Source organism: Melospiza melodia, chromosome 1, assembly GCF_035770615.1.
Source record: "Melospiza melodia melodia isolate bMelMel2 chromosome 1, bMelMel2.pri, whole genome shotgun sequence".
NCBI lineage: Eukaryota > Metazoa > Chordata > Aves > Passeriformes > Passerellidae > Melospiza > Melospiza melodia.
In genome coordinates this window covers 92,949,181-92,969,281 of record NC_086194.1, presented here as the reverse complement: position 1 = coordinate 92,969,281, position 20,101 = coordinate 92,949,181, and the positions used below count along the sequence as shown (strand labels likewise).

Below are 20,101 nucleotides of genomic sequence, written 5' to 3'. Positions count from 1 at the left end.
CAACCCTCCCCCTCTGCCCTCCCACCGCATTCAGTTGCAAATCCCTGCCCGCCCGGAGGAATCGGCTCCGCGCCCGCTCCGCGCCCCCCCGGCCCCAGTGCGGCAGCCCCGGCAGCCGCAGCGCCGGCGCCAGGGGTGCGGGTGCGCGTATGTGCGGGTGTGTGTGCGCGCCTGCCAGGGAGCCCAGCCGAGAGGGAGGAGTTTAGCTTTTCTTTTTTTTTTTTTTTTCTTTTTTTCTTCCCTCCCCCTCCTCCTTTCCTTTTTTTTTTTTTTTTTTTTTTTATTAATCAGGAGCAGTGAATGGAAACCAATCAGATAGAGAGCCCCCTCGGCTCGGGCTGCCTGCATGCCGGAGTTAAAAAGTGCTGCTGGCCGAGCGGGAGCCCTAGTGCGAGGCGGGGAAGCTGAGCGGCGGGAGAAGGGGCCGGGGAGCTGCGCCGACCCGGGCGAGGCTCGGCCGCGTCGTCCCTGCGTGCCGGTAAGGAGATGCGGCTCTGCACCTCTGGAGGGGCAAGTTCTGGCTCTCACCAGCCAGCCGCCTTCTGCTCTTTTTTTTTTTTTTTTTTTTTTTTTTTTCCTTTCTTTCTTATTATTTCTGCCGTGCTTATTGGGAATGCTAATTAGGGGGGGGGGTGACGAGGAGGGGGACAGCACTTATTTTGCAAAGTTGGCAGCTGTCTTGCTCTTGCGGAGGGCTCTGGCTCCGCCGCCGCGCCGGGGTCACCCCCCCGGGGCTCCGCGCCCTGCCCGATGCTCAGGGGCGTGCGGGGACCGCGTTTGCTGGCGCTGCCAGTCAAGCGAAGGGATGCGGCGTTTTCCTGGGGATTGTCATCGCCGGCAAGACACTTCGGGCGAGGAGAGGTGGTGAGAGCGGGAGAAGGGGTCGTGTGTGCTTGGAAGAGAATAACAGTAATAATTAGTAATAACAACAGCAAAAGGATGAGTAACTAGAACATAATAATATTTAAAGTCTGTCTCTGTTTCTTGATACTGCCTAGTTGCTTTGAAATGAATACAGGGCAAAGCCCTTCGAATCATGAGCGAAATCCGAGGCAAAGTGCAGAACTGAATGTAGAGCACAGTTGAATTGAGGCGCTCCCTCAGTGAAAAGAAGGGGGCAGAGCGAGCAGATCGGGGGACGTTACAGGAATTGACAAATGTGAAGTCTTTTATTTGATAAAAGAACGGGTTGAGGAGTGCTGGAGGAGGTGGAAGTAAGAGGGTAGGCGTATAGGCATTTTTACAGGAAAGAAGTTGGGAAATTGCAGAAAGCGAGCATTGAATTGGTGGTGTAGTAAATGTTTCTAAGGAGCTGGTAACATACTTTCTGTGTCAGCTCGGTTGAACTATTTATGTATTCATATGTAAGTAACACCTACTTACATGCACGCACAGGGAATACAGTTTGCATACTACATCTGTGTATTCTTATGCAGAAGGTCGAGTCAAGAGATAAGCAATAGCAGTAGAGGTCAGTGGCTGTGGAAAGGAGTCCTGTCACTGCTGCAATAAAATCCATATTTTACGGAGAGTTAAATGCAGCACTTTTTAAGTGCAAGTGGATGGTCACCTAAATAACTCCTGATGACATTCAAGGTTCGAGAAGTTTAACGACCAAAATTACTCCTAGCACGATGGCACAGCTACTACTTTTATACAAATCGAGGAGATAGGGCACCTTTTCCCTTTTACTTGTGTGTGTTTTGGGATTTTAAAGTTCTGTTAGCTGTGCATGAGAGATTGAGTAGCACAGATTACTTACAGAGTGTAAGGTCAGTCCTTTCTCCACATTTACTGTTCTTCTAGCACAGCTGGAATAAAAGTACAGTTCTTGTCTGTTCAGGAATCTCTGAGGATGGAATGTACATCCTACATGTGTACCTCATGAGCTACAGGGATGAACATTTATGCAAGGAGAACATTTCAATCAAGAGGAAGGCTATTCCCTTTTGTCACAGGACCGTGTGTAGTAGCATTCTGGAAATGACATAATTCCAAGGGAATAAAATTGCTTGATCGTGCAGACCTCTTTGGTTTTAATCAAAATAGACATAACTCTCCCAGTCAAGATAAAGGCTTATCTCCTGTATTTGCTGGGCTGAAATCTCTATTATGCAGACAGTTCTTTACAAAAGTACTTGCATGTTACTTAAAACATTCCATAAAATTGATTAACATCTGTTCCTGAGCAATATAATGCTATGGGTAATGGTGCATCCCTGTTCATTTCTTTTTTTTCTAATTCCTGTTTAAAGGCAATAAGTTTGCATGTCACAGGAGAGTCGGGTAGAGCTCGGAGGCTTGCGATCAAGATTAAGTAGATTCCTTTATCATGGATATATACAGTTTTAAAGGCCTGGCAGCAATGACACAATTGGATAGCTCCTTTAAAGAGCCCAAACATGCTAATAAAGCCTGCAAAGCTGAATCTCTTTTTCTTCTTCTCTCAGATGTTATCTGACACAGCACCAGTAAATATATAATCCCATGCTTCTGGCTTTCAGCTGCACCATAATCTTTCTGGACATATTTCTGGTGGTTTGCAGTTGACTTTTGAGCTGAGGGAGGGAAGAGGAAAGCAGCCAGTCTTTTCAGAATAACGTAATCCGAGCAGTAATACTTTTTTTTCTTTTTTTTTTTTTTCTTTTTTTTCCCCTGGAAAATGGCATTGATTCAGTCCTGTTGTAGCTCTCTGCAATTATCCTTTGCAGCCATTTAAGTAACTGGGGTCCCCGAAGGGATTTATTAGTCTCTCTAGATATTTTAATTTTCACACCAGTTCACAGCTCTTGCGTATTTCCATGCCAGCACTCTAAAGATTATATTTATAGACACAGTCATCATTTTCTAACCAAGTTGTTCGGCTAGAAATGTGCATCTTAACTTCTGACTCTTCTCTCCCTTCATTCCTCCCTTCTTCCCTTGCGCAGCTCTTCCATGCAAGCAGTAACCTGCCACTCAAGGCAGCCTTCCCTTTCATAAAGTTTGCATTTTGCCATCTGCTGTTTCAATAATATTTAGTTGAGAGACTTCCTTCAAAGCAAAACATACACATGTTAAGAAGTGTGGGGTTTTTTCCCACTGCTTTCTGCAGAAGATCTCTAAACTAATGTGAACTTGATAGAAGTTATGAATGTGCCTGTGTTCTCACCAGCTGAGATCCTTCTCTAAATGAGCCGCCCTCTTCTCAAGGGCATACTGGATTCCTCTGGGCAGGAGCCTCCCTCCAGTCCACTGTCACCTCGAGTGTGCTGCATCATTTTTGCTTTGACTGAAGAAGTTTTCAGCAAGCTGATATGCTGCTCATTAATGGACTACTGCTGTATTTTGGGGTTTGGAAGGAACCACTGTTGGGTTTTCTGGTGGTTGCCTGTGTGCTGTGTAGGGGTCAAGCAACATTTATCTCTTGTTAAATGAAATGATGGTCGCTGTCATATGCTTAACTGAACTTTTCAGTGTGTCGCCTTCCCTTTGTTGACTACTTTTAAATTCTGTTACCCTTCTAGTGCAATCTTGCAGCATTATGGCTCAAGATGTGCAGGAAATTACTTATGGATCTTGGAAATGGTGGCTAATTACTAAAATAAAAGGTAGCTGAAATCTATAAAAAAGAGTGGGTAGAATGCATTTGAAGCAGCAGGCCCCACTGTGATGGTGCCTCATCTTACATAATGGTTACAATTCCTCTAGTGGCTCTGCTGCAATTATACCAGAATGAAGTAGAATTGGTTTTCAGTATCTTTTGATTATCATAAGCATGTGGGAAAGGCTTTGCCTTGGAAGCTGGGTGTTAAGGAGACTTTCTCATTAACCCCTTGAAGACCTAGTTAGCTGCAGTAACTGTTCCTGTGTCTTCAAAGGCTTTGCATCATTTGGGGTTTACTTCGTTTTTCCTTTTTCTTTTCCTTATATAATTTCTTGGGTTTATAGCTCTTAGAAACAGGGCTGATAAACTCAATTGTGGTTATCCTGACTGCCATGGTGGGGCCAAATGCAGGATCTTTTCAATGTGAGTCTTTAAAGTGAGTCTCCCATCGTGTGCACAAAATGAAGAGTTCTGTGGCACACAGATGAAATCTCTTCTGCTGACTCTATGCAGAATTCAGTTTGCAGTATAAACACCGTTCTCAAGTTTAAATGTGTTCTGGTTGAGATAAAAATCCAGTAGCAGCTGGTTTGCTCATGCTGCATGCTTAGTCATGGCAGACCTTTCCAAGGGGTCTGAAAAAACTATGCTGTGTGAGGAGAAAGGTATGGCATCTTGCCTTGTTTCATTTGGGATGGGGAGAGATGAACGTTTAGTATTAAATGCAGCTTTTAGTTGTCTTTATTGCTTAACAAAAGGTACAGGGTAGATTATTAGTCCCCGTTTTAAAAACACCCTTGAAGAATGCATAATTAATACAAAACATCAGCAGAAAAATCATCCTCTCTGGGTTGTGCTGTGAGTGTTGCTGCAGTGGAATTAGGTGGGGAAAGTGCTGGATAAAAGCATTTTTAAAGTTTGACTGTGAGTACTTCATATCCAGTTGTGCTTTCTATGCCATAAATCTCAGCCTAAGAATCTCTTTTTGGTTCTTCCCCAATGACTAGCTGGTATGTGTTGGGAGTCCATCCAGGTTCAGGCTCCTAAGCTTCTCTAGGGCACTGCTGTGTGTCCTGATCCTGATCACCCATCACCAACTTCCCCATCCCATTTCAGGCAGGTTTATCCCTCTTTGTATCCCTGACCATCTCCCTATTCCAGATGGGGCTGGCTGCTACCATTGTATTCCACTTTATTTTCCTGTTGTGCATTTGGCACTGAAAGGCCCAAACAAAGACTGTAAATATTTGAGTTTATGCTTTTGTTTGTTTGTTAGCAAGAGCATTCCCAGAAGAAAATAGGATAACTGAATTTCAGGAGTGTTTATAGAGTGGTGTGAATTAATGTTATTGGTCGGTACATCCAGTCTTGTGGAGCTGCCTGCTCCTTGAGTATTTTTCTCTCTCAAAACAAAACAGAGAGGATAGTTTCTTCTGGAGCTGCAACCCTCTGAGCACATGGAGGATCAGTGCTGGTGGGGAAGGGTGAGGGGAGCTTGTGAGCCCTGTCAGGATGAAAAACACTCAACTAGCATGGTGTCCTTCCTGAGTCTGGATGTTGGATCCCCAGAAAAAATCTTTAAGCAAAGAAGTGATTGCTTAACTGTGATGGTGCCAGAGCACTTGATAGCACCATGCTGCAACATCCAAGATAGAGTGATACTGCATTATCTTTCTTCACACCCAGCCACAAGACACCTCTCCATACCCTCCTCTGCACCAGGCGCGTAGACAAAAAGTGCATATACATTTCCATCTGGTCTCATTCGAGAACACTGCCAGCCTTGCTATGCTTTAAGTAACCTGTTCAATAATGGCTTTATTCTGGCATTGTGGGCAAATAATTTATGGGTTAATTAGCCTGTCTTGTCAGGATATGCATATATATTTATATATAGTCAGAAAATTCTAGCCAGAATATGACTGTTGGATTTCATTTGCAACATAAATACCCATCATAGCCCCTCAGCCCTTCCCCAGTGACACACCGCAATGCACAGAAGAGAGCACTTTATGAATGAGATCCGTCCTGTACTAACTGGGTACCGTAATTCCTCTCAGCTAAACTAATTTCATTATCATGCTGTAATGTTTACAGCTGCCTCTGAGATAATAGGTGGTGTATCTTTCCAGCATTCCCGCTTCTGCATCTAATCGCAGAGTCAGAGCAGGAGGACCTAGGAGAGGGGTCAGCAGGAATTGAAAATTAGCACAAAAATTAAACACCAGTCAAGTTTCCCCAGGTACTGCAGGTTCATGCCTGTCTGGTGGAAAGCAGAGCTGCCTGTTCCCTCATTACAATTGTCAGCTAATTGCTTCTATAAGCACAAAGGCTGCTTAATCAACACGATCATTACCATGTAGCTCTGCTTTGTTGTGAGGGTAACACCAAACTCAAAGAGAATACTTGCCTCTGATGCTAACTCCACTTAGCATTGAAGGTCATGGTGATCCAGACTTGCGTGAGAGGCCCTGGAGTGGTGGGAGAAGCACTTGTTCCCGAGGGTCCCAGCTGGGGTGCTGGCACTGCGGCACTGGGGCCATCCTTGGTACTGACAGGCTCACTCCAGGGAAAACTCTCTCTCTTAGAAAGATGTCTCCTCCTCCCTCATCCTCTTAGATCCAATACCATAGCAAAAATAATTAAAAACATGGTTCCTTTTAGTTTTGCCCTGAGGACTCAGGTGAACTCTGTTTCCTCACTGAATTGATTCACTTTGAGTGCCTGATGATTTGTAACTTTAGGGTGTCATTAGTCTGGCAATCATTGTTTGACACAAGTATCTTCGTGGACAAAAAGAACATTATATAGCTTATTGTAGTCTGCCAAACTCCCCCCAAGAACCTAGAGATACTCTGTGCATATTTGGGAGTCTCACTTCAAGTAAGGGACAAGGTGTAGTTCATTGACATCAGGCCTTCACTCAAAAGCTGTTCAAGTATTCCAGAATTCCACATTTTCACCACATGGCCGCACTGTGAGGCTGGCCTGTATAATTGGCTGTGTTTTACAGCGGGGGAAGTGAATCACCACGAAGGTGAGTGACTTGCCCAAAGTCACAGGACGAGATCATAACACAGCAGGGATGCTGAACCAGGCTCTTCTAGCAAGTACAGCTTGCAGTCAACCCGCCTGCCTCTCTCCTGCTCTCTTCAGTTGCAGTAGCTGATCAAAGAATGGATGGGGGGGAAAAAGTCAGATTTGGCTCTCTTTTTTTCATCCAAAAGAAAGCCAATTATTTTTCTCAAGGACTCCTTGCATCTGCTTTGACACTCTCTCCCCAAAGGATTTTCTGGATATTTTTTGCTTGTTTGTTCAGCCATGTTTTCTGTGGTAGGGAAGGGGGGGAAGCTGAGTAGCTCCAGAGCTGTCTGAGACAAGGCTGGGTATCTTATTCCCAGGAGAAAGTAATCTGAGCTGTCCCCAAGCAAGGTGGCAATGACCTTACTCTCTGCATTGGCCGAGTTGGACTGGCCACAGAGTTTCTTTACCATTCCCTGCCTCATACATTCCCACCTACTTATGCCTGTGGGAGAGAAGGGGATAAAAAAGAAATCTCATAAAAGGCTGCCTATTCTGCATGCTGCTCCCTGTGGTTTGGGGCAGCCAGAGGTCATACCACACTATCTCTTGTTCATGTCCATGCCTGCATGAATTCATTTCAAAGCACCCCTGCTTTGTAAATATCTAAGGAGTAGTATTCCTAGCACATAGATATGAAGGTGAGTCAAAGGGAAGCTACTTGAATGAGGACATGGTGTACACCAATACCCCTGACACGGGTATTGATCTTAGTGTAAATAAAATAGAGGGAGAAGTAGAAAAAGACACATAAAAAAGACACATTAAATTTAAAAGTTATGTGGCCAGTTTAGATAGAAGCAGTACCAGGTCTTGAGCTCTGTGCCACCTACTATGACCTAATGCTTTTGGAGCTGGCCTGACAAACTGATCAAGCTCTACAAGAATTCAAGAGAGCCTATTTCCTCACTTTCATAGTGTGAAGAGTGCCCTGGCAGATCACAGAGCAGGAATATATAGAGGTAGAATCTCTTTCAGGGAGCAAATTTCTTTTGTGAAATTGGTGCTCAATTTGGCTGTCAGGGCTGAAAGGGAAAAAGATGCAGAAGCAACTCTTAAGTCCACCAGCCACATCCCTTTAAGCAATTCATGCTGTGCCAACCAGTTTTATAAAACCCTGTATTTCATCTAAACTCCATTTAAGTCTAAATAATATGAATGCTGTGCTATGGTATTTCCCTTCTCACTGCTGATAATTACCAAGTTATTTCTGCCATAAACAAAGCATGCTCTTCTCTCTGACTTATCATACCTGGTCCCAGAGCAGCTTGCTTTCAAAAGTACCAATAAACTGCACTGAAGTCTACAAGGTTGTTTGAATATTTGAGTATTCTGCTGGATCAAGATGTCAGGGTTTGTAATTAGGTGTTTACAACTTTGCAATTACTTTAATGGTGACCACAACACAACTGCCAAATGTTTGTATAATTTGTATCCCTAAATAATAGACTATACTAAATGGGGATGGAAAGAAAACCTGTGTAAGGAATAACCACCATTGGCATCCCATTGATGCCAACAGATGATCCCTGGATCATCTGTGCAGCATGGAGAAGGATTCTCTGCAGTCTCTGTCAGCTCCCATCAGCAGTTGCAGGGGGCATAGAGAGGACTGGACTGAGATTTTCACTTCCTGGCTGTTTCTGCTGGCATGTAATGGGAACATCCTTCCTTTGTGCAAGTGTCACTGCGTATTGCATCTCTAAAACCAATTCTTAGCTCAGAATCTTCCTCCTGGTGCCTGTGTCTTCAGGTCATCTGCACTTAAGAGGAAGCAGAGCATAAGCATCTGAAAAAAAAAGCTGGCCCAGTGTATCATATTTATTAATATTTACAGCCATCAGCACAATTCTGCAGAAAATCTAATCTCAAGCAGCTTTGAAATTCAGTGCTTTTCAGAGCAGTGTTTCCCATCAGAAATAGAAGTGTGCACTCTGATTTATAGGAAGGATTTCTGTTCCTCTTGGAAAAAAAAAACAAACACAACAAAACAACACAAGAGGCTCCCACTTTTCTCAGCACATAATTTATATTGCTATTAAATGAAATGCATTACCATATTGTAACATTGTAAGGGTCTCTTTTGCAGGATTTCTGAAGCAGCTTCTCATTAATCCACCGTAGTTCATTTGTCAGATATCTCAAAGCTACTTGATATTGGAGTTACTTTAATGTATGACAGAGTTTTCCTTGGCAGCAGGTTGTAATTTCAACCAGGCTGGTAAATGTGAGGTCAGAGGCTTGTTGCTGCAAATCTAGAAGGTTAAAATATGCTGCACATCTTTCTTCCCTGTTGCAATAACATCCTGAGTCCTGGATGAGTAAAAGTAAATAATAGAATTATTCAGGACAAGTTTCATCCTCTTGGAATGGTCACTTAATATTGTGTGTTTTGTGTCTATTGCAGAAGTATTTGTATTTGTCAAGCTGGCATTAAAGCAAGCCTCTGTGTGATGCAGACACCTTGGGCTCAGATTTAGTTTCGAGCCCTGACCCGAGCAGGAGCAGGTATCTGTTACGTCTCGGAGGCTGTGGGTCTCTGTGGAGGGAGCTGCTGGAGCTGGGGTGGTGCCTGGGGGGTCACAGTGTTAACAGCAGGATCCTGGCATGGGCAAGTGTTGTGGTGTGCTGTATTGTCCCATTTTGGCCTTCCAGGTCACTTTCCCAGGTGTGCCTATGCCTCTCTCCCTTCCCCCTTGCCCCCATGCTGAGTGAGTCCTGTCACTCAGACTTAACATTCCAGCAAGGCGTCCTGTGGTTGGTCAAGTTCAAAGGATGCCCCTCAGGCCTGGGGGTCATTGGCCTGTCTGGGTGTCATCTTCCCCTGAGACCCTGCCCCTCTCACCTGGTTGGTGGCTCACCTGTACCTCCCCTCCCCCTGTCCCTGAGCTTAAAAAGGTCATGAGACCACGCGGCCGAGGTTCTGTTGGAGCAGGTCCTCACGTTCAGACCTCTGTAACCATGGAATAAACCTCTGGACATTAAACCCTCCAGCAGAATCCATCTCCTTTTTCTCTTCACCATTGCCTGAAGCTATTCCTCTTGAGGTAAACGGGGTCCTAACAAGCCTGGACTTGTTCAGTGCCCAGCTGCAACCACCAGGAAGCCAAGGTATCTCTGGGGTGATACACCGCAGTTGCTGCCTTTGGCCCAGCAGCGAGGGTCAGACTGGCCCAGGCACAATCTAACTGGTAATATTGGGAGCCTTTTTTCCAATAGGCAAGCAGGTATCCCAGCACTAGGAGCAGCCAGGAAACTTACTTCTGAAGGCTGAGCTGAGCAAGGCAAATGGAAAGACTGGCACGTATGAGCAGCTGCAGCTTCAGTCAGTGTTTGGGGCCAGATTGGTGCAATCCGAAACACCAGAGGTCTTTTGCTAAATTCCACGGTTAGTGTGCTTTGCTGCTGGTGCCATAAATTACCAGATTATGGCAGCAGCAGCAGTTTCCAACTCTAGGAATGGTGGGGTCAACATAAGCAGGAGATATTCAACCAGGTGGTGTTCAAGTCCTGTTTTTCACATCCTTCCACCTTTGGGAGTCTCCAAAGGTGACATGGTGCAATGTTTGATACTTTTTTATATACACTACTGCTGGTAGTGCAGGACTCAAGCTCACTGCAGCTTTATTTCCAGGATATGTTGCATAAAGGTTAATGAGGACATTCATTTCAGATACCACCCAACTTCCTGTGTTCTCCTTCCTTTACAGATTTCTCTTCTTCCATGGGAATGTTGTATACTTTTCTGTTGTTTTATAAGATACTAATTCTTTGCTCAGCCCTGTGCATGTTCTAATCACAGAACGTTTTAGGTTAGAAAAGACCACTAAGATCACTGAGTCCAAGAGTTAACCCAGCACCATCAAGTCCATCACTAAACCTGTCTCTAAGTGCCATGTTTCCTCAGGAAGGACAAGGCACACCAGGAAGCCAAAAGTTCAAAAGACTTCAGTGTGTTGGAAGTACGTGTTTGTTGTCGCATTGTGGGTTCATCATGAGGCTGGATGAGCTCGCTCTTGCGATTGCTGTTTTACCATTGACTCCAAGATGCCCAAAACAAAGCAGAGACCAAGCAGAATTCATCTGCAAACTGGGATAGGATGAATTATCACAGAATATTCTGAGCTGGAAGGGATCCATAAGGATCTTGATGTCCAGCTCTTACGTGGATGGCCTATACAGGGATTGAACTCACAACCTTGGCATTATTAACACCATGCTCAAACCAAATAATTGAACCAAGCCATTAGAAATAAGTTGCTAATGCAAGCAAGATTAACTTGATATGCTGCCTGAAATGAGATGTTAGAGATGATAGGGAGGAGAGAAAACTTTTAATTTAGATGGAAACAGGACTGATTAATTAAGCAGTAACGAACAGGGAACCTTGCCTTGAATTGATATGAGGCTTGCAGTGCTAATTTAACACAGAATACAGCTTCCAATTTGTTATTAAATTAAAATGGCTTTTAAAATTGTTTACTTTTTTTTTTTCCCTTTTCTTTTTCTGTGTGGCAAAATGATTATTCTGGCTAGTTAGAGAAACCAATCAGAGCAGCAGAAAGTGTAAGTTGAAAGAGGAAAGATTGTTCTGTTGTGTAATTAAGAAATATACACTAATATCCATGACATCATGAATAAGCACTTCAAAGTAGTAAGTATGCTCTGTATTGCATATTAAATGAAACAATCAGTATGCTAACAAGCTGCTCTGGACATACACTAAAAAAGACATCACAGTTCAGGAAATGATTGTTTCTTATTTTTTTACTCTAAGGATCTGCTCACCTGACTGACAAATAGCATTAAGAAATAATGAGAAAGAAGCATTCTTCCTTTTCGTCCTTTCCTCTTTTCTCGGAATTTTCAAAGCAGTTTTAATTTTGAAGACTTTGTGGTTACTCCACACAAAGGAGCTTTTTCTACCCCAATCAAATTATATGGTGGAAGTGTGAGAGATTGTATGTGATAGACAAATCCTATGGAACAAGAGGGAAAACAACCTTGTAGCGACATTGCTTTTTTTAGTCTCAAACAAAATACACTCTTGACAGGAATGATTCCTTGTAATTTATTGTAGGATAGCTCAACAGTAGCAATTTGTCATGCGTAGTTATGTAATTTGATGGGTTCATTTCTTAAATGAATTATGGATTATGGATTACCTCTGTATATCAACAACAGAGCTGTATCTTTTATGTAAATATTCCCTCAACTTTTTCTTCTTCTTCCAATCCATTTTCCGTCATACAGAGATGACTTTTTTCCATCTAATCTTTCAACTAATAAGGTGTTTAATAATTTAGCAACCTAAAAAATGAGCATATTTCAAAGGAGTTGGTATCAATGGTAGTGTAAGAGCCTCAGGCAACAAAAAAGTGGATGAGGTTACCAAAGTTTTAGAGTCAGGATCCCAACTGTCTTTCTGCTTCAGGCAGCTATTTTATTAAAGTTGGTATTAAACAACACTGCCTAAGGTCTGATTAACAATTTATGACTTCCTAAGAAGGATTAACAGAGGCCTATCATTTTTATATTTAAATCTTGATTTGCATCTAAGAGAAATCATACCCAGGTTTATATTTTCATTATTTATTATTTTTAATATCATTATTATTATTGCTGCCTCTGAAATGTTACTTTTGTGAATATTCCAGGCACCGGTTTGTTGCGCTGATCTGTTGGTACCTCATCCCCACACATGTCAGAGGGATAACTTGCTTCTTGCATCCTGGGGTGGGCTTGATCCTGCAAAGCGATGGCTTTTGTCTCATGCTGGGCTCAGTTGCTCTTCACTGTCCTGAAGTCCATTGGGACAGGGTGATCTGCAGTTGGTAGTCAGTCAGGCTGAGATCTGCAAGACCAGGAGCTGAATGTTGTCCAGCTAACATTACTTTGGGGAGTAAAATCCAGATATACAGGATCAAGGCTCGCCTGACAGACCTTCCCGGAGGGGAATTTTCCTGTTTGACATTCACTTTGTGCAACCAGTAGTAACTCCATCCCAATGTCTCAGTTTTTTATTAGCCTCACAGTCTTGCTTATGAGGCTGCTTCTGGGCCACCTCTGCTAGGAGAGGAGCAGAGGGTTATTCTGCTGCTGTGTTCTGGGATGCAACAGAGCAGGAGCTCTGTTGTTGCTCTCTGCTCTTACAGAGGCAGCCCAGAAAGAAGCATGCTACCAGGTGGGAAAGGGGTGAGGAGCAGATACCTAAATCTGCTGGCCAAACTTTGCTCACTTTCCTGTACAGGGAATCAGGCCAAAGACATGCAGCTTAGTGGAGCAGAGTGGAATTTATTCTACTTCTGGCCAAGATTTTTTTTTATTATTTTTATTTTAATGTTAAAATAGAAAGCAGTAACAATGGCCTGTTCTGTTACCTCTTTTCAAACTGTCCTAATTCCCTCATTGACTGTCTTTTCCAAGTTCAGCGGCTTTAGAAAATTGTGTGGCTTTTTTTTTTTTTCCCTGTGTATTTCCATTTCTGATACTCTTCAGTGAATTTAACACTTATTTCGCCAAGGGCTGGATGTGGTGGTCATAGCATGTAGAGCTAAGGGAAAAGATTATCAGCTAGGGGCTATGAGCTCCACTGGCTCACAGCAAGGGAGAGGGTATTTTGGTTTTCCTGAGCTTCTCTAGTCAGTAAGACACTAAAAGGTTCTGAAGAAATGTTGATGTTTAAGGATCTTCTTTACTTTATTAGAACTCTCAGCATATCTGTGGTTTTCCTTATGACCAATAGCATGGTTTTTGTCTCAGTCTTAAGGGCTCTTAAGTTTTAAAATACTAGAGCCATAATCTGAAAACTGCTGGTTCTTCAGAGCAAAAACAAGCATTACTACATTCAGAGAAAGATTTCTCATTTTCCTGGCTTCTCAGGATGTGCTAAACTGAATTTAAGTTTTAGGGCTGCATTCACATTTCAATAATCTGCTGTTAGAAAGACTCCAAGAACTGCAGTCAGAATATTTTCTTGTGACACTTGCCTTGGGTCATTACAATGACAGGGGGTCATTACTGACAGAGGGATTTAAACAAATACTCAAAAGATTGTGCTGAATCAGGGAGCAGTACCTGAGAGGAATAAGCCCCTTAGATGCTGGATTAACAACAGTCAAGGTTTCTAGCTTATTCTTCAGTTCTGGCTAAAATTTTATCCAGTCATATTCTCAGTCAAAAGAGGACAAACAAATATTATTCCATTGACTTCCAAGGAGCTGTAATGATAAATATGAGCTGAAAAACCAGACCAAGGAAGCAGAAGAAAATGCATGAATAAATTATCAACTGTGGACATGCCCAGGAACTTAGAGCAGTCAGCTCTCCCCACTTTCTCTTCTCTCTCTCCTATTAAAAACTCCTCAGCCACATATCCGGAGAGCAGGAGCAATATCATGGGACTTCTGTGGCCAGAGACACAGAAATCAACTGTGCAAGTGCATAGTTCATACTTAATCTGTGTGGTGAATTAGTTATCAAATATATTCTACAGCAACACATATTTATTTGTATGACATTAATGTCCATGGGTCCTAATTGTGGGAAACAGTGCTTTAACCTAATAGAGTCCCAGCTGGCAAATATGTTCAGAGAAATCAGTCTTAGCTGCAGGATTATTTGACCAAAATATGGCTAACTTCACAGGAAATCATATTAGAAGAGAGTGGTTAAGTGAGTTCTACCTTATAATAGATGTGTAAGTTAAACATGTCAGCTACACTTTTGTCCAATTAAAGCATATTTATTAAAAAAGATAGCAGAACACCTGCAGTATTGTGATTCATTCTGTAGCCACTGACATGGTTTTAAAGTCTTCTGCGCACAGAATTTGCAGGTGAGGTCTGTGATTTTTCACTCACAAAAATGGCTCCCTGGTTCCCTTGAATGAATCAGAAATAGAAAAAAAAAAAAAAAAAAAAAAACAACACAAAAACAGACTGTAAGACAGACACAAGAATGTCTTATGTGTAGGAACAGCATGGTATCAGGCATAACACAGAATGTCACAGTTCTTTAAAGAAAATAACAGAAAGAAGTAAGAAATAAAAAGTGAGGTACAGAATGTTTGCTGGGAGTCACAGGAGACCATACTATGCGACTTCCATTGTCTTCAGGATAAATTTTGCTCTGAGAATGACATATCTTTCCTCTGTATTTGTGGGTAGGATTGTTGCCAGGAAAATGACCTCTTCTCTGAGCTTTGATTTTCATTTTATTCCTATTCTGTGACTACACTCTCGGAACTACATAAGCTGTTCAGCCTTGGTCAATAGCTACTTTGTGGTTATCCCAGGTTGCTTTCTGCAGCAAGGTTAACAGAGTTTGGAGGGAAAGGTTGTCTGTGTCATCACAGTTTGCAGATACGGATATGGTATATCCGTCAAAAGAACTACTAGATGAAAACAGTCTGTCAGCACCTGGTTTGTAAACATCTCTCAACATCTGCTTTTGGATGCTCCTTATGAGTTGATTTCCACCACACAACAGTGCTCTAAAATGTTCTCATGTGGACATCAGCTTGCAGCGGAGTGTCAGCTAGCCGGAATCCAAACATAAAGCCAAATACCTTCCCATTTTGAAAGTTTTGCAAATGGTCTCATCTTGACACGACTGAATGAGGGAAATATATAAAGTTGTGATCTCCTAACATCTGCTCCTGCCTTATTTTCTGCATCTCTTCAGAATGAGCAGACACCCAACCCTGCATTCACACTGCCGGCTTTAAATGGGTTACTGGTATTCTGCACTTTGCTGCTTGAGTCTTTCTGCAGCTTCAACCCAGCTCTGAAATGTGTCCCTCCAGGTTAGCTTGCATAAACATAAAGCCCCAAATTAGCATTGCAAGCAACCATTGCCCTCAAAAACCAGTAGTTTTTCTGTGCTCAATGCATATTTGCCATCTGCTAATGCATTAAAAAAAGAAAAAAAATATCTCGGCCAAGTCCTTAATTTGGAGTAAATCCATGTCTAACTCTAGTAACTTTAAGGAACTGTCATTGCCTTTACCAGCTAGAGAACAGGCCTCTGTGACTGCAAAGTAGATGATGCTTTGGAGCATTTGGGCTATGTATTGTTTCTGCCTGCCTGAAAGAATGCCAAAAAGACAGAATACGTTTTCACAGAGGCAGTTTTCTGGTTGTTGTCCTCTGTGCAGAACGAGGTGTGTGCCTATACAGTGCAAGTCTTCTGTACTGCTTGGCTCTAGGCACAGCTCACATACCTATGTGATATAAATACTCAGCTTTGCTTTCTCAGCTCTAACCCTTCCCATGCAAAGTCAGAAGCGTGGACACTGTGCCAAAAATAGGATGCTGAATCCTAGTTCTTTGCAGAAATGATCTCTTTAAAAGCCACAAGCAAAGAGGGAAAATGATCTGCAACCATCTCACACCGTAAAGGATATTTTGGTTTTTCTTCTATCAGGGGAAAAAGCCACAAATAAAATAAAAGATTGTAATTATAACAGTTCTTGTAGACACAGGAATGAACATTTTACCCAGAGTCCTGCTCAGGACAAGTACTGTGTGACTGTCTGGCTTGTCCTATACCATTACTGTTCAGGCCACTGGCACTGGAAAAAAATAATGTAGAAGGGCAAGAATTCTTAGAGGAAATAATTGTATTTTACATCTAAAATTCCGTCTATCTTTAAAAAGAAAAAGAAGGACTCCTAGAACTCCCCCCCCCCCACCCCCCCACAGTATGAGGGATTGATAAATCACTCTGGGAGAGTGATATTTTTGGACAGAATAAAATACTCTCCAAAAGTTTTTAAATAGTGCTACCTGGACAAGGTAGTTCAGTAAGAGTGTTTTAAAGGGCCTCACAAGAAATTGTGCATCTTTATTTCACAGCTTGCCCTCGCTTGCCTGTCTCTTTCAATAAAGTGTTACTCTGCCATTGAGGGTACCTGGCTTGCTGGCTGGTGTCACACATCTTTCAGTACATTGATACCAGTGTAGTTGTTATTCCTCAGGGGATTGGCAAGCAAAAGGATGTTTGAAAGCCCTCTACCTTCGAGGCCCCTACTCCAACCCTATCTAGAGCAGATGCCAGCAGTCAGAAGCACCATTAGTACCACCTAATGGCTCTTCACAGGACTGTGTAAGCAAAACAAGTGTTTTATTCCCTTTCATACAGAAAAAAAGATAAATAGTAGTGGGTTGTACTAATAGCATCATCTGTTGAGAACTTCAGTAGCACTGGCCCATGAACCAGAAGCAGAAGTGGCGTGGAGGATGGCACTGCCAAGTGATATCTAGGCTCCTGGGTGAGGTGGGCTGAATAAACTCTCATTGCTGCTGTTTATCCATTATCTGTTCTGTGGACAAATAAACCTTCACGCTCTGAAGCTGACAGTGTCTATACTGCAGAAGCATTGCACCAATAAAAAAATTTTAAAGGGAAAAAGAAAAAGGACATTCTGAGATAGCTGATTTATCATGGGAAAATGTCCTGTACTTTTGGGCCCCTGAGTTGCTCAAAGAGCCTGTGGCCTGTGTTTTCTCATATCTGCAGAGAACTACAGGGAAGTCTCTAATCTCAGGGTGGAATTCACTTGTCTCACATTCTAGTCATACAGTGAAAGACCTGCAGTATATAAATATGTACCTGATGTATTTAGGCTACATTCTTAAATCTGAGTGTAGAACTTTGAGTCGTGATATCTCCTCTGATGGAGGAGGAACAGGAAAGGAGTGCAAAAAATACAGTTTTGCAACCACCCATTAGAGACCGCTTTTTAAAGAAAGAATTGGATAACTTGAGGTTTGAGTGTCAGCGCCCTTTCTTTCATGAGTGAGCTCATGCTGAGTTCAATTTTTTTTTCCCTAAAGTGCATTTTATCACTGCCTTTTAAGGTCTTTATACCCCAGAGCAGATCACTTGCAAGTTTACAATGGAAAATTATTTCATGAAGCTTGTGATGACTCACTGGAATAGGTATTTGCAGACCTGGACACTGGGGTTTGAAGATTGTCTGAGTGCACAAGCTTTTTAGATATGCACCCCAACAGAAGCACAGGCATATACAAAAAAAGACTATGGCCTGTAATTGTAAGTAGAACTGATTTTTGCCCTCACACAAATAGATGTATATGCATCTAGAATGCATGTATCTGTTCTTCCTACACAGACATCTTTTTCTTCCACTTAAATCCAAGTCAGATCTATAACTCAGCCTTAAGTTTCAGTTAATCAGACAAGCACATCAGTATTCTTCCAAGGAAAAAGAAAAGCCAAACCCAATGAAATTTATAAAAGGACATGATCCTGTTTTCTGTCATTTAGATTGTCTGGCCAAATGACAGAACCTACAATCACTCTTAGTTAAATTGAATTATTGGTCCCCCACTCTCCACCAGGAGATCCTGGTGACATTTTCAGTGGACTTCTATGAGTTTGCAAGGCTGAGATTTTAACTCATAGATTTTAAGGAAATTGTCAGCTTATGTGACTAGAATTAATGAATATTTAATATTTTAGGATTTGGGTGGTGTTTGTTTCTTCTGCAAATTTGTTGTGTATATCACTCCTTGTCTACTCTTAGAATTTATTTCCTTAAAGCTCTGACCTGTTAAGGTAAGAATGTTTTTAAACATGGATTTTACTAAAAAAGTTAAATCCTTACCTCATGCATGTGAAGGCCTTGAAAACATGAAGCCTACCAAAGGAAAAAAATATAAAAGAACAGTCTCAAGATTAATTTGGAGACTTGGGGTTCGCAATATAGTAAATTTAATCAAAAACTTTTATAATTTCTTGCTAACTAGTTGCTTATTACCAGCGAACTGAACTTATAGCTTTCTGGAGCTAAGCATATTTCAGGACTCCACTTTTCCATTCCTGTGGTCTCACTGGTTCACCCATGTGCAGCCTGGCCAAAGACACGTGGATGCCTTGGTCACAAGTAGCTAAATAAAACAGAAATGTATTAAGTAAAGGTGAATGATAATGACTGTAACACTTAACACTTGCACGTTCCTCTGTGTCCAAGTGCTTCATAAGCAGGAACTAATTACCATACATTCAGTAATAATGGTATGTTCAAAGAGTTGTTAAACTGTGCTCTTCTTGAAATAAACTGCTGTGCTGGGAAAGGAAATCACTAAATTACAAGACAGAAGGCAGCATCTTTAGGATAATCCCTCTGTAACCTCATGCACCCAGGTCCCTCCCATGAGATGGCACACATCCACATTTTCCCACTAACACCTGCTTGGGAGAGGTTTGTACCTTGCCTTTGTTGCCTTTGCTTCAGCTTTGTTGGTGCAAAGGGGCTGCAGGGCTACAGGAACTTCTGCCTTTGTCTGTTTGTGATAGGACACAGAAACAGCGTTGGGAAAACATTTTTTAATGGCCATGGCTTTAAAGAAAGCTGACAAACCCCTAAAGCATTTTCAGTTACATATTGCAGAGCAAGACAAAAAAAAAAATCTCTTGCTGCTCTGCTGTACTGCTGTAGCAGAGTCATCCTGTGTTTTCTCCTTGAAGTATGTCATGTCACCAAAAATTGATTACTTGGGTAAAAAGAAATAGGATTGCAGGGAAAAAACAGATTTGTTATATTAACCTGATTATAGCTTCAGGTAATAGATAACCTCGTGCTTTATTTTGTGGGGAAAAAAGATAGCTTTTCTAAACACCTAAAAAATTACACATTTTTAATGAAGTATTTAGAAACAAAGTAAAAAACATCCTCCTTTTTGTTTTGTTTTGGGTTTTTTGTTGTTTTTGTTTGTTTGTTTTGCATTTGCTTACTTGTAAGAAACCTTCAAGGGACAATTCACATTTTAATATAATCTTTTTTTAACTTTAGCCAGTAAGCCTTTCCAGGAAGGCTCTGCATGAGAGAGGTGGTGGCAGATGCTTTCTAAGAGGTAACTAAATGGTGCACGTTGTGCTTTCTCAGTACTGAACTCCAGGCTGTGAAGCTGCCCTGGAGCTGCTCCTTGGGGGTGCCAGGACACGGTGATGCAATTGCTGTGGCCCCTCAGGGAACTAAGGCATTTTGGATAAGAGGGATCCTAGAAAGTGCTAGGCATTAAACGAACTTTGGAAATGAACAGGAGTTTCTGTTGTCTTGGCCATGCCCCCAGACAACATGTTCATGGCATCCCCGAGCTTGCCCAGCACATGTCACTGCAGGCAATTTTGCCTTTCCTTGTAAGGGATGATGTGGAGATGAGCTTCCTATCCATAGATGTTTCAGGCATGGCTGTTCTTAAAAAAATATACAGCCACTAAACAGCAGTGGTGGATATCTTAGTTACAGGAAATGTTCATGGTTATGGAAGAACACCCACCCCCAACTTTAGTTTCTTGACATTAAAAATTGATCTTGAAATACCAGCCCTGTAAAATCCATTGATCAGTCCTTCTAATGCAAGAGATAAGGCATTCCTGAACCTCTTCAGTGTTTATAATATAGAT

The 20,101-nt window shown here is 42.1% G+C and overlaps 1 protein-coding gene across 3 annotated transcripts in view; it reads left to right on the top strand.

Annotated features, from left to right (window-relative positions):
- Positions 1-292: 292 nt before the first annotated feature.
- Positions 293-20,101, top strand: part of CDH6 (cadherin 6) — a 102,806-nt gene continuing 82,997 nt past the window's right edge. The window contains exon 1 of one of the 3 annotated variants that reach the window (XM_063162340.1): positions 293-478. The gene's annotated coding sequence lies outside the window, so the exon portion shown is untranslated. Of the gene's footprint in view, positions 479-752; positions 865-20,101 lie in introns of those variants that run through there. The other 2 variants (XM_063162349.1, XM_063162358.1) reach the window with 2 other exon arrangements.